Raw genomic sequence first — 15,035 nt, forward strand, 5'->3', positions numbered from 1 at the left:
CTCCTGATAAGGGACCACTGTCTTTTCCTAGGGTCCCAGGAGAAAGGGAAGAGCCCAAGAATGAGGTGGTCTGGGTGAACAGTTACGAGGAACTGTCTATAGTTCTGGTGGGTGATAGCCAAAATCTAGTTGATGAATAAAGTAAATAGCTGGGTTACTTTTGGAATTTGGAAAATCTAGGTTCATGCACTTTTTAGCTTGTTTGTTTCCCTCTCCCTCTTTCTAGTGAAAATTCAACAGATTTAAGTGGTAGAGATTCTTCCTTCCCCACCTCCCAGCATCAAAACATTTAATTGTTTCGCATTATGCAAGCTTGTTGTGTTACCTTTTTGTTATGTTCTTTGCCCTTTAGCAAGTTTTAAATTGCAGAGTATATTCCTAATAATCCAAAGTGTCTGACCAAACGAAGGTATTAAAAATAACTTTTAATTACAACACAGAGGCAGTGTCATCTAGACCATAAATCCTGTCATCCCTGCAGTTTCCAACAGCTTCTGTAATTAGACAAGAAAACCTCCCACCGTGTTGAGTGGCTTATTAATAAATGGAACCCATGGCTCTCTGGGCTCTACTCCCCCATTCCCATTCCCAGTAGCGAATGCCATTGGAAAGGTCCTGTCTGATTTCCTCGCAGTTCTGTGTTGTATTTCTGGAGGTAGAGTGGGGTGTTCTGCCTTTAGCTCTGCTGCCCCCCACTGCTTCTGTCCTGTAGCTTAAGGGCCCGTGCAGACATTTCTGCTGTCATTCTTTTTTTTTCCCTGATTTGGGGATCACACTACCTCTGGCTGTCCTGTTTGTGTGCCATGCTCTGCAGAGAGATTTCCCATCTGCACATCAAGTCACAGGGCAGAAGGTGGTGGGTGGACCTCCAGGAAAGAAAGGGGAGGGAGCTGGCAGTGAGTCTTGGAGTGGGATCCAGGCCCCTTGTGTTGACCTGGTTTACTCAGTTAACAAGTAATCTCTTGAGCATATTCCCTAAACCATTAACGTAGAGTTTGGGTCTCCTTTAGGTGTGCCACCAACACTGTGCTTTCAGTTATATTTAAAGAAGCAGAGCATTTTGCTTTTGTTTTTGGGTTTCCCCCCTCCTTTGTGGGAATTTTGGAGCAAATTTAGAGTTGTCCCTTCAATTCTGTGAAGCGACAAAGTCTCTAAATAAAAAAGTAATGAAACAAATTGACCTCAGTCTCACACCTCTGCATCTTTCATGTGAATGGGGTATGGAGCCTGTACCGCCAAGGTTTTCACTGACCAGTGCGGAAAATAATGCATATACATAAAATAACACAAATCATGGTCACGGTGTGAGCTGGGGGTGAAGGTAGGTAGGATTGAACCACAGGGGTCTTAGGGAAGAGAGACAGACTAGAAATGGTTGGTGATCCAGATAAATCTTGGAAGGAGGAGAGGATACTAACATCTAGAGACCATCTAGTCGGTGCTAGTTGTTGTTTCTGATCCTTTGGGGTATGCAGATTTTCTTACTTCCTCTCAGCAACTCTTGAGAAGTAAGTGGTTTCACATGTCTTGTTGAGTTGAAGAACTTGGCCAGAGGGGGACCACTGGTGGTACAGCCCCCTCCAGCTCAGCCTGAGACCCACAGCGCCATGTGTAGAAGAGGCTGTGACCATTTGCTCCATCTCTCCTTCCATTTGTAAATCAACTTACATGAATGAACCTGAAAGCATGTGCTGCCATTTTCTCAAAGGTTCCTAGAGGAGGAGAGCCAGCAGTTTCCTGGGGTATTTGGTGACCTGTCTGTTAAATAAATTCTCTCTCTCTCTCTGTGTATGTGTGTGTGTGTGTGTGTGTGTGTGTGTGTTTGTTTCCCTTTCTTAGACACGCGGTTGGCCGCAGTGGCTTTCAGCATGTTGAACATCCTGCTTGACTTCCCCCAGAGGCTGGAGGGTCCGTTATATTGTGTCAGTTAACCAACATTTATTTTTAAAAATATTTTCCATGTCAGTAGGTTAGGCTCTGGTGCTAAAAAAGGAAGGACCAGGGCGTATGTTTGCTGTCTTCAATCCTGAGGTGTCCTCACTGATTTTCTGTACTCTCTCGTTGGCTGTCCTCAGACCATCTTCACATGGCGCAGAAATGACTCCTGAGCTGCGAGAATGTGCCTTTTTATAGGGATCCTATCCTAGTTAAATGAAGTTTCTGTACTCCCTCCCTGCATTAAGCCATGTGGTAATTGCCCAGAAATGTTCTCCCTGGTGTGTCTTTGCTGCTTACTCTGGTGTCTTATTGCTCGCTGATGTCTCTGATTGCTTACTGTTGTGTGTTATTGCTTGTGGATGTATCTTCTGGTTGTCTATAAACTGCCTCTAAATTGAGTACCCTAGCAGTTGAAGAAGGGTTCTCTAAACTTATTTTCTTTTTTAGAGGTAGCCATGTGTGTTTGTGTGTCTCCCCTTTCCTTTCTCTGTTTAGGTCTGTTCTATGTAGATTTTACCCAAAACGGCTTTTCTTTCCAAATTTATCACCCCAGGGATTTTTTTTATTGTGTGGAAGTGAATGTGCCCCTAGAGAAATTTAGGTGGAAATGAACTTTATTAAAATCAAGAATGGAATTGAACTGTATTTTTGAGCTCTGTTTATCTTGTTAACGAGGAAGGGGAGTTGAATGAATAAAAAGAGATGTTTTTAAAATCCCCACACTTTAACCAATCACACAGTAAATTAATTTCTCCCTGAAAGGGCTTGCATGCCCTTTTGTCAAAATTTTCTACTTTGAGAATGGTTCATTGTTGTTTAAAGACTGATCCTGTGTTTCTCTAGTTTTGTGGTTTTAAATTATGAAGTACAGAGACTAAAACTGGGTCTATAATTCTTTGCCATATACCTAAATGGGAGAAAACTATAAAATGTAGGTATCTGATCATGAAAACGTTTGTCTTCTGCGGCCTGTGACAGTGTTTGCTGTATCTTTGGTTTTCTCATAGTATCTTGTTCAAAGCTTCACCCATTGAAGGGACTCAGTAAATCTGCGCACGTGGATTGTACGATGCTAGAGGTGACAGCATTTGGTTGTATCCCTACAAGGAGTTTCTCCTTCTAGTTCTTCTCCATTTGTATTGTGGGAATTTGCTTGGCATTAGGAGTTGCTATCTCATTTCCTTTTCTCAGACCTCAGCAGACACCCCTCTAGAAGTGGGGCTCCTTTTTTGTTGATCATGACTGAGCCTCCCATGGTGGTTTTCTGCTGTGGAACCTCCTAGAATGTGATGGTTACAATTCTAGATTGTCATATTTTAGATAACAGGGACATTGTGTAGCTCAGATACACATAGAGAACAGTATGTGTATCTTTTCTTTTTTTTTTTTGAGCGTTTATCCTATTACTAACCACTTGTCATTTGGCATCAACTGAGTAAATGGCTAGCACTGCCTGTTCACTAAAAGCCAAAATGTAATGATAGTATTCCCCTTGTGTGGTGAGCACTTGAAATTGCAAGGTCAGTTGGGGAAACACAGTCACGAAATCAAAACTGCAGGCACAACGCAAGGGGCAGCCCTGTATTTCTCAAGCATCAGCTGCAGCATGTAGCATATTCTAGCATTTGGGGAACAAGGTGCTGTGTATTTGAACTTGAATGCTATTCTTTAAAAAAATAACCATAATTATTATTCTTACCATTTGAGAATTGAAAATGAAAAATGTCCCTGCTGAGTTCCAGGGCTTACATTTGGAAGTGCAATTTTCCCCCCTTTGTGCTGCTAATGGACCTTGAAATTAAGTTGCGCCTGTGCTGTCTCCCTATTTGTGTACCTGTATTATCAGTTGTGTGAAGCAGCACCTGAGAGTTCTCAGCTCCCATCCCAGGCAGTGCTCCACGGGTGGCTTTCCCAAGGTTGAGTATTGGCCAGTCAGCAGGATTCCATCTGCTGCCAAAGGGCACAACAGAGATGAGATCCCAGGGTCCTTTTCTGTTAATTTGAGTGAGAAACAAATGACCTCTTGCTTTCTCTATTCTCTCTTTGCAAGGGCAGCAATAAATATTTGGATACTTTTAAGAAATCACTCTTTTGGTATATTCCAGAAAAATGCATTTCGTTGGTGGTGTGGTTTTTTCACAATATCTTGTCAAGGGCTTTTCTGTTTTACGTTTAAAAAAAGAAAAATAAAAATACAGCTGAGCAAAAGTGATACTGGCCTTTGGGGATGTGTATTTAGAGCAGTGGGTCTCAGCAAGGGGTGACTTTGCCCTCTGGGGACCTTTGGCAATGTCTGGAGATATTTTTGATTTTCCACAAGTGGGCAGGTGCTTTCCACATCTGGTGGGTGGAGGGAAGCTGCTGAGCATGCTGCAATGCACAGGAGGGCCCCCATAACTGAGAATTATCCAGTCCAAAATGTTAATTATGCCATGGTTGGGAAACCCTGGTCTACAAGGTATTGTTGGAATCTGATCCCAACAAGTGTCCATTCCTTCTTTTGGCCCATGTAGAAAGATGCCTGAGACGTAGAAGCTTCCCAGTTGGGCCCCTGAGACCTAAAATCTCCTTCCCTCTCCCTAACAAAGCTGTTTACAAGTCCCTTCCGCCAACCTTACGTTTTTAGCTTTTCAACTGGTCTTTGAGATCTCTAAAGAAGGAATTTTTATAAACTCCCAGAAGACTATTTTGGGATCCTGACCTTAAGAAATGCCTTCCCTGGACCCAAACCAATAAATGTTTGGCAATTTGCATTTTACTCCTATTTATATAGAAGGCAATTATTTCTTTACATGAAAGAGCCACTAATTCAGAACAACAATGACAAAGCAGTCTGAGAGAGTGGAATTAAATGGCAGAATATTTTAGAAGAAACTCCATTTTGTTAAAGCAGAGTATATAATTATCAAGATATGAGAGAGTAAGTTAAATACGTTAAGGAAAACAAGACAGATCCCCAAATATCTACTTTACGCATAAAATATCCTGCATGGCATAGTTGTAGCAATACAAAGAGAGGAGATTTGGGTGTAGAAGATTTGGGGATTTGAGAAGAGTCTGGAATGTAAATCTAAGGAGTTCGTATTTTGTTCTATGGGGGGGGGAGGGGGGGAGGGGGGGGGAGGGGGGGGAGGGGGGGAGGGGGGGAGGGGGGGGAGGGGGGGAGGGGGGGAGGGGGGGGAGGGGGGGAGGGGGGGGAGGGGGGGGGGGGGGGGGGGGGGGGAGGGGGGGGAGGGGGGGGGGAGGGGGGGGAGGGGGGGGGGGGGGGGGGGGGGAGGGGGGGGGAGGGGGGGGGGGGGGAGGGGGGGGAGGGGGGGAGGGGGGGGGGGGGGGGGTTCCTAAAGAGATGCCCGGCAAGTAGATGAGATATGTATGACTGTTAAGAGACACTGGCCATGTCATGGTTTGAATTTCCAGAATCATCCTAAGCCTGAAAAACTTTTCTACACCTTTGAAGGTTCAGAGGGCAAAGTTTTTGAAATGCTGTCTTTTCCGCCATGACTTCAAATGCTGCTGTAGCTAAGCTGGCCCACTGCATACTGTTTCCATGTGCCCTTAACCTTATCGTTTTGCCTGTTTTTGTCCTCAGCCTTTCCTTTAACTGAGGAACTCTTATTTGTCTTAATTTTTATGATCTGTTAGAAGCACTGTCTTCCCTAGGAAGTGTTCCTTGACTCCCCCTCACTCCTAAAAAAGACATCTGCTGCCACGACTGCTGTGTGCGTCCCCGACCTTTCCATTCTTTGCCTGTGTCAACGGAGAGGCCCTAATGTTCCCAAGGGATGGGCGATAACATGCCTTTTTCTTTTAATCCAGCACCTAGCTGGGAACCTGGCAAATAGCAAATTTTCAATAAGTGTCCAACTGAACCTCCCCCTTGATATTCTGAGGACACACCGCTGTGTTCTAGAGCTTTTATTATGGCACAGATGGCCACGCCTTTAATTCCAGAAATCCATTTCTGCCATTCACTTCTTTGGGTGACATATAGTTTAGGGATTCTTGAAAACATCTGTAAAGTTGGCTGCTTCAGATATTGTTAAAATAGGAAATGCTTTTTCTTGGCTATGTTCTCTGAAAACTAAGACTTCATAAGAAGCTTATTTTGTTATTTCTTGGTGGCTAATTATTAAACTGGAAGTACAACAAAAAATAAAAACAACAATAAAAAAAAACCTCTAGCTACCTATACTCCATTACAGGTTGCTGTGAATGAATAGTCCTTGCAGAAAAGAGGCAGAGACCCCGACATCGTAACACTTCTGGACTAAGTATCAACCCACTGGGAAACCTATGACTGTTTTTACTTTGGAAAGTGAGAGTTCATGTCTCTCTGGGGAATGTGGTTTGCCCCCCCAGCCATTCGATGGAGAGACTGGGAAGAACAGGGGTCCTCAGTAACAGCCTTGGGTACTTGTACAAACTTTCCTATTGTTTATGAAAATGCCTCTGCACAGGATTGTTCTTTGGATCCAAGATAAGACACACTAAAATTAGACTTGTTTGTTTTAATCAGAAGGTGACAGATTCTACTTGCTCTAATTTGACTTAATGAGGTATGTGTATACAGTTGTGATATCAGCTTACATATGGTATTGGCTCTATAGACATTCCACAGCTCAAACGGAGCATATGTTTTCCCTCAGATATTCCCTTGTCTTTGCTGCTGCATCTTTTACCTGTTTTAATCAGCATATAATGTCAGTAGTCTCACTCTAGACCCTGAGATTTAAAAAATCAGGAAAGTTTTAGAATTAAGTCTGTTTTGGTGGGGAAGGGGATAGGATATGTATCTGACCACATGTTTTTAAAGTTTTTCTTTAGGCTTGGGGGGAGTTTGAGGGATTTTCTTTTAAGCTCTGCTTTCGGCCTTGCATAGCCACAGCTTCTAAAATTAGATGGCCTAAATGAAAACGGCTTGCTAGTTTTTGTTGTCATTTGTTTTCTCTTCTCACTTGTATGCCAGAGAAGGAAGAGAGAAAGCATATGTGGTAAAGGCAGTCTGAAATTCCTTGCCTTAATTTTAATTCTTAGTTAAAATTAAAAAAAGTCCTGTGATGGGATAGATGTCCAGTTAGGTATGTGATCGAGGAGGTCTCACAAGCCCCACAGCAGGGGACAATGGAAAGAATAGGCATTGGAGAGTCTCTCTTTCTCTTTCTCCTCCTTTTACCCTTGGACGTTCAGCCGAGGCTTCCCTGTGCCATTTTAGCTCCAAGTCCATTCACATCAGTCCAAGGACAGGTAGCACTGATAGAGCCAGTGGGGACACTGCACAGCTCAGGTTGACAGAGGGCTTTAAACTGCATTTTTATTTGCCTTGTCAGAGCTAGACAGCTACAGTATTAGATAATTTTAAGCTGTCTTTCTGTTTCCCATTGGTGAACTTTTCAAGTCACTGTTTATAGTGGAGATACTCTCTTTCCCTTGGTGCAGCTTAAGATGTTCCACACAGTAATTAGGGGACAGCTAAAGATGAACATCCAGCAAATGGCATGAGCTATGCTTTCCCTGTTGGGACGGCTTGCCTGAATGGCAACCATAGGCTTGGTGTTTGGACACAGACCCTAGAATCCAACTGTGTGGGTTCAAATCCCAGGTCTACCACCTCCCGGCCACGTGAGCATGGGCAAAAATGAGCCAAATCAATTTCCCCCTCTATAAGATTAGAATAGCAGCAGTATCCATGCTATGGACTGTCGGGAGGATTATAAGTTATACATGTTGGATGCCCAAATGAGTTTTGGCCATTGCTTATATCCCTGTGTGCCAGGCCATGGGCTGTTTAAGAATCCAGATATGGGTCTTCCCCCTGAAAAAGGGCCAAGTGGGTAACAGATGGTCCTTGCTTGAAATGTGTAGAAACTACCCAGTTTTAATGCTATGTTTATAGAGAAAACCAGATCTGGGCAAAGAACTTTCTGGAAGTTGCTTGGTCTTTGGTATTAGACAGTCTTGAGCAGAGTTTCCCATATCTTTCCTTGTTGCTGGAAGTTTGCTTACCATTGCTGAGCCCCAGCTTGATTCTCTGGGCAGTGGAGGTGACCATGCTAACACTCCATGCTCTCAGTGAGGATGCAGTGAGTTCACGCATGCTGAGATACTGCCATCACGTCCTGCTCCAACACTCACCATCTGGCACCACCAGGTCTGTCAGGTAGAGGACGTGTAGCCAAGTCAGAAGCTGGAGCTACTGTTGTGACCATAGGGCTTGCTTTCTAGTGGTGCAGAGGGACTGAGAGGTTGTCATTCTCAACCTCTCACTAGATCCTACTCCCAGAGCATGCCAACTTTCACCATGGATTTTTTGCTGTGGACCTCTAAACTCTCTCACCATTTGGGGATGGGGATAGGACCGATGGGGTTTGGCACAGAGACATTTCCCTTGTCACATGGTGGAAGTCGTTGGGCCCCATACCGCCTGTCACAGCAAACTCGAGCAGATCTGGGAACTGTGCCTGACCCCCTTACTCTACCTTCTCACTCCCCAAAAGGGAGGGGAATTCCTGTGCAATGGTATTCAGCTCTCAAGGGAAGACAGTCATTAACCTGTCTAAACTTTATGCTAATGAAACTTTCCCAATAATTGCTTTCATTAAACATGGTTAACGCGAGCAGTACAAGTTATGGTAAGATTAGCAGAAGAACAAAGTAAATATTTAAGACTTTATTTCAGGGTTTTTGTTTCAGCTGGGTTGGGGCAGAGAGAAGATTTGTAAAAGCTGTATTTGATGGCATCTAACATCTTAACACAGCAAACCACTTGGCTGGAGTGGTTCCCAGAGTCCTAACCGGGGAGGGAGGTGGTATCCTCCTACGGACAGTCATGAGCTCCGTTCTCTCCTTACTTTTCTGGCCTCGGACAGACATTAGTTACATGGCGATGAAGATAAACTGCCTTCCCTGGACCCCCCAGGAATGTCATCAGGATTAAGAAGGTGGCTAGTGGCCTATGGCTGTGCCCAGTGCAAGGACAGTTCTTCGCCAAGGGTGAGGACAGAGGGCCCTGGGCAGCAGCCGAGTTGGCTGGGCACATGAATGCTGGGTGTGTGCCCGCGGCCAGGTCCTGGACCCGGTCTCCTGCTGGCCTGTCATCCGAGGGCACCCGGGGACTTACTTAGCAAAGGTTTTCATTCCCATGGGCTCCCAGTGACCCAAAGCAGTCATAATCCCTACCTTAACCTATGGATGTCTAAGTGAATAACGGGGCCATGTTCTCAAAACGAAGGACTTTCAAAATAGAAGTTTTCTTCCTTATGATAAAGAGGGATACCCGTTCACTGCTGAAAATTTGGAAACTGCAGCTAAGCAAGGAGATGGAAATACAATACAGCTGTCATTCTACCACCCAGAGATTTGTTGATTTGGTTTGTTCCTAACAGGTACAATGAGCACCTGCCCTGTGCCAGGCACTTTCTGGGAACTGGGAGGAGATGCAGTGATGAGGAGAAGAAAGTCAGTCTCTTGCCTTGTGGGGGTTCCACTCCAGCAGGGAAGGGAGAAGAAGAAGCAAATACAAAAATAGGTTATGTCAGGGGGTGATGAGCACCATGGAGAGCAATACAGCAGGTGAGAAGGTGGCAAGGGAAGGGGGTTAGTGTTTTAGGTCGGGTCAGTTGTCAGGTAAAGTCTTTTTGCAGAGGTGGCACTGAGCAGAGATTCACATGAAGGAAGAAGGGAGCCATGGGGCGCTCTGGGGAGAGATGAGCCTCTGTACCCCCCAGGTAGGTTAGGTCTTCCTGGGTGTTTTCAAAGAATACCCTTGTGCCCCCCTTTTTCTTTTCCTATCTTAACTTTTTTATTGTGGCTATAGATACAGAAACATAAAGTTTGCCATTTTTACAATATTTAGGTATACAGTTCAGTGCCTTGAATTATATTCACAAAATTGTGCTGCCATCACCAACGTCTGTTACCAAAACTTATTCTTCACCCTAGACAGAAATTCTCTATCAATTATGCATCAGCGCCCCATTCCCCATCCCTGGTAACCTTTACCCTACTTTCTGTCTCTATAAACCTGCCGATTCCATGTAATTCATATAAGTGGAATCATATAATATTCATCCTTTTGTGTCTCGCTTATTTCACCTCGATAATATTATGGCATAATATTCTCAAGTTTCATCCACGTCATAGTATGTGTCAGAATTTCATTCCATTTCATGGCTGAGTACTGTTTCTTGTGCGTATGTACCACATTTTTTTTATGCATTCATCTGTCAATGGACATGTGGATGGTTTCTACCTTTTGGCTGTGGTGAGTCCCTGTACTCTTTTATCCTACAGCAAAAAGTGGCATGCTAAATCCGAAACCAAACCCCTCCAAATTTAAAAGAGACCGCTTACTACCACGTGGTGTTATCTGTGATTTGTACTTCTGCTGGGCTCACACTGGGCATTTCAGGGGGTGGTCATGAACCCTGATAAGATGCCGATGTGTGTGCAGCGGTTCAGCACATGATGATCCCAAAGTGTATGCAGTGGTGAAGAACGCAGATCCCGTTTTCAGACTGCTTGGGTTTGAATCTGAAGCCCACCAACTGCGTGACTTTGGACAAGTCATTTAGAGAGGTTGAGTCCCAGTTCCCTGGGTCGTGCAGTAAGAACCAGCTCAGAGGGGCACTGTGTGGATCCTCAGTGAAGGCTGGCACACAGTAGGTGTGCAGTAAGTGTTGTCTATTATTTTAATTGTCAAAATGTGGCTTCAGCAAGTGGTGGTGAAAGGTTTTATGCCTCCCTTTGTTCCATAGGCCTTTTTAGTCAAAGCCAATGAGCTTCAGAAAAGTGCATTAGAGGCACCAAAGTGGAGCAAGTTCTATTTATTTGCCAAAGAATAAGCTAAATATGATCAAGTCCTTGCCAGAAGGACCTTGCATCTTGGGTGAGATCTGGAGCAGGCTTTCAGTCACGAAGTGAGTACAGACTTTGTGGAGGTCACCTTTCTGTCTCTATATACCTCTCTCTATTAAGATTTAAAGCCATCTTGGAGAATGAATAGTTTGTTCTTTATAATAATTCTTCTCGGGCTTTGGGATGTTGGTGTGTGACCTTGAGTCTTCAGAAGGCCACTGAATTCATCACTTGGTCCTACACGGCATTTGTGAGGCTTTGACCTAAATTGACTCCTTGCTTTTAGCTTGATTTAACACTTCATGAAAGCTATACTTGGCTGAAGGAGTAATCATGACATGCCTTAATCCAAGGCATAGGTTTTCTCATTATTTCATTCATCTACTCTGTTCCCTTTGGCTTCAGATAAGATCTTGGGCACACTTCTACTAGAATCCCTTCTACAGCATTCTTAGTAGGTGGCCGCCAGGCTCTTCCTCCTCTTTTCTCAGCCTTCAGAGGAAAGGGTCCTGCATGCTCCCCTAACCACTGAGCTCTCTCTATGTGATGTCTTGGGTGCAAAGACATGGGCCTCACTGTAGTGAAGTCTCTGAGAAATACGTGTCTGGCTAGAGATGTGACTGACTGGCCATTTGAAGATTTTAGTGTGTAACCCAGCACAGGTTGGGGAATTCCAGGCTAGTCACTGTGAGCTGTGGTCAAGGTATCCAGGCCTGCTGCTGTCCAACTGGCTGTGATGTCTTTGGCACCTCACCCACTCTGTTTTCACTTTCACAGCCAGAGATTTTAGGCGTGCATGAGATTGAGGAGCTCCAACCTTTTCCCCAAATCAAGGGATGGACTACAACTTTCCAAAATCCTTGCTGGAAGGTTCTTCAACCTAATCGAAACAAATCTAGTGATAGGGCTTAGCTGCCATGTTACGCAATGTCTGTGGGCTTCGTTCACATCACAGTCTATGTTGAGTCAGCAAACTGGCTGGTGGAGCAAATCGGGCCTACTGCTTGTTTTCATAAAAAAAATTTTTATTGAAACATGGCCATGCCCATTTGTTACTTACTGGCTGTAGCTGCTTTCTACTACAAATGCAGAATTGAATAATTGTGACAGAGTCCATACAGCACATAAAGTTGGAAATATTTACTATTTTGGTCTTTACAAAAAAAGTGTGTAGATCCTGATCTTAAATGAATGTTGCTCTTAGGATCACAGTGCACAGCCTGTGTCCCCATGTGCTAAGGTCCTGGCCCAAGGGCTCAAGCATTGCAAAAGTTAGCCATCTTGGTTTGGGCCAGTTCTAATACGATAATTTTACTTCCTGATCTCAGCTTAGTCTTTGAGGGCAACTCATAATCTTTGGAGACTTAGGTTGTGTTTTGTGATGTATTCCTGAAGTACATCCTCAGGTCTGTCACCAGTCCACTGCTGAAGTAGCATCCAGGAGCCTCTTCAGATTTCCTCCTCTGAGCATACTCCATCTTGCCAAGCTTCTCCTTCTGGTGAACTGCATTCATTCATCCAGAAATTGTCTGAACAGAGCTCAGAAGATAAAAGACTTTATTCCCATAACCAGGCTCACTTGAGGTAGCCCGAAGGCAAGTCAGCCACATCTTACTTTATCTCCTATTTAGCAGCCATTTACTAATTCTCTTGGTCTCTTCTGTATGGACTACTGTTGAGCCAAATCATCTTCCCACTCTACTTCCGTTTTGCTTCTCTGACTTTGATGCGTTATATCTGAGTGTGGGATTTTACCTTAATCCCCACTGAATATTATTTTGCTTGTTTTCGCGATATTACATTATTATGTTGTGACTTTTTATTTAAAGTATTGTTTTCTCCTGAATTGTTAGTTTTCTCTCCTATGTGGGTCATTAGTATATCATTATAGCTATCAATAAATGGGTTGATAGTGGTCAATTAGAGGGAGAGGTAAAGGATATGGGATGTGTGAGTTTTTTCTTTTTTCTTTTTATTTCTTTTTCTGGAGTGATGCAGATGTTCTAAAAAATGATCCTGGTGACGAATGCAAACTATGTGATGACATTGTGAGCCATTGATTGTACAGCATGTATGGACTGTATGTGTATGAGGATTTGTCACTAAAGATATTTTAAAGAATAATAAATGGGTTGAGGAGAAGAGGTATAGCCCAGGAACCAACTTCCAAGTTGACATGGCCCATTGATTAACATTATTTCAATATAATTGCTCAACTAGCTACAGATCCAACAATTTAGCCTTTCACTGTCCTGTTTTCTACATAAGACTATCGTTAAAAGACTAAAGTCAAGTTGGCGTGTCATAGAACATTTTACCTTTCCCTCCATCTCCTGGTCTAGTAATCCTATTTAAAAAAAAAGAGGGAGGTTCAGATAATGTTAGGTTAGTTAGTATTCCATATACTCTTACATCATATTTTAATAGTTATTTCAGAACTTTGCCAGAAATGGACTAGAAGCTTATTATTACTTTTTATCACTTTATCTTCCTCACCACATTTTGGTGTGGAGGAAATATTTGCCCACTCCTGAAAATGCTCTCTTTCTTGATGGTTTTCTGGGACTTCTGTAACAAAGTACCACAAACAGGATGGTTTAAAACAACCTGGAGGTTGGAATCTGGTCCTGCAGGCTGGAATTGTGAAGTCAAAGTAGCAGAAGGGTCATGCTCCCTCTGAAGTGTGCAGTGAAGTATCTATTCCAGGTTCCTCTCTGGGTTCTGGTGGTGGCTGGCAGTCCTTGGCTCATGGCCTTTCAGGTCAGTCCCTGCCACTGTCATCATATGGCTGAGTTCTCCCCTTCCTGTCTGTGTTAGACTATGGTGGGGGGGGGGGGCTCTACTGCAGGTGACCTCCTTTGAACTTAACTAATTCCATCTGAAATGACTATTTCCAAACAAGGTCACATCTTGAGGTACTGGGGATAGAACTTGAACATACTATTTTGAGGGACATAATTTGACTGCTAATACTTACTAATGATGCAAAGCTTCCTTACCCTTCAAACTGGCACCATACTTGCACTTTACCATTGTGCAGATTTGGGCAAGGAGAAAATAAAAGCAGAGTCATTGAAAGCACTGTTAAAAATGTTAAATGTGCTATAGGCAATTGCAGTGGAAATAACCACTTAGGCATACCCCGTGTGGAACTATAACACCCTGAACTTGTTAAGTGCCAGCCTAACTAATAATGCTGTGATTGATTTCCTTTTCAGCTGTACAGCTTTTCGTTATTTCAGTACACTATTGCATGGCTTTTATAGCTCTTGAAACTTCATTTATTATTTTCAAAAAGAAAAAACAAAAAAACTCACAAATTCTTTGTAAGTGCATCAAATTCCCTTTGAAGTAGCCCGTTTCTTACTAAAGGATGAATTTGTACAAATGTGACTGACGTGAGTTAAACTGGTAGGTTCTCTAAATGCATCTGATGGAGCTCATTGTCCTCAGAACTAGCCTGTGGCATAAAGGTGAGTCTGCAAGAATGAGCCAATAAATGAATGGGTACAGTTTCTATAAGTGAGTGTAGTGTAGGTGTGGGTGTTTATAAAATTAAAAAAAAAAAAGCCACTATGTATAGGGGGGATTACTATGTCCCAGGCACAAGTAATTGACAAATATTTTATTAGTTCTGTCCTTAGAGCAAAGCTGCGAAAACTGTCCCACTTTAATAAATGGTACCAGTGTAGGAGATACTGCATAATTTGTCCAAGATGGTCTTATTATCCAGGATGGGGGTACATTGAACTCTTAAGTCCACGTTCAAGGTGCTGCCTACAGTTGAGATAATAAAACTTCACTGACTGTCATGCTGAAAAGTCAAGTAGGGTGTTTTTAAAGATGAGAGCAGGATAAAGCTTATGAATGGATGATAGTTTAAGAGACAAGAACCTTTTCTGATGTGACTGTAAATGTTTCAGGTGCCAGTCATACTCTGTGAGTTTTGATTTTGGGGGTCTTCATTTTTCCATTGTGCATTGATCGTCCTTTGAGTTTCATGTTAACCCTTAAATGAAGTCGTTTTTTTTCCTAGAGAAATTTCCAGCATTGCTTTCCAATTTTTATTTCTTTGTGCCCTAAAAATAAAAACACTTTTTAGTTGCTTGAAAAAGTGATACAAATTGATTGCAGCAAATCTTGAAAATATAGAGAAGAATAGATAAATAATACCTCTAGAGTGTGTGACAGTTAACATGTGGTATATTTCCAGCCAGTCTTTTCTCTATGCATCATTTGCAAAA

General features: G+C 43.1%; 1 protein-coding gene across 9 annotated transcripts in view; it reads left to right on the forward strand.

Annotated features, from left to right (window-relative positions):
• The window catches only part of MGAT5 (alpha-1,6-mannosylglycoprotein 6-beta-N-acetylglucosaminyltransferase), a 376,908-nt gene that overhangs the window by 170,980 nt on the left and 190,893 nt on the right, over window positions 1–15,035 (forward strand). The gene's annotated exons all lie outside the window — the stretch shown is intronic.

Source organism: Tamandua tetradactyla, chromosome 3, assembly GCF_023851605.1.
Source record: "Tamandua tetradactyla isolate mTamTet1 chromosome 3, mTamTet1.pri, whole genome shotgun sequence".
Classification (NCBI taxonomy): Eukaryota; Metazoa; Chordata; class Mammalia; order Pilosa; family Myrmecophagidae; genus Tamandua; species Tamandua tetradactyla.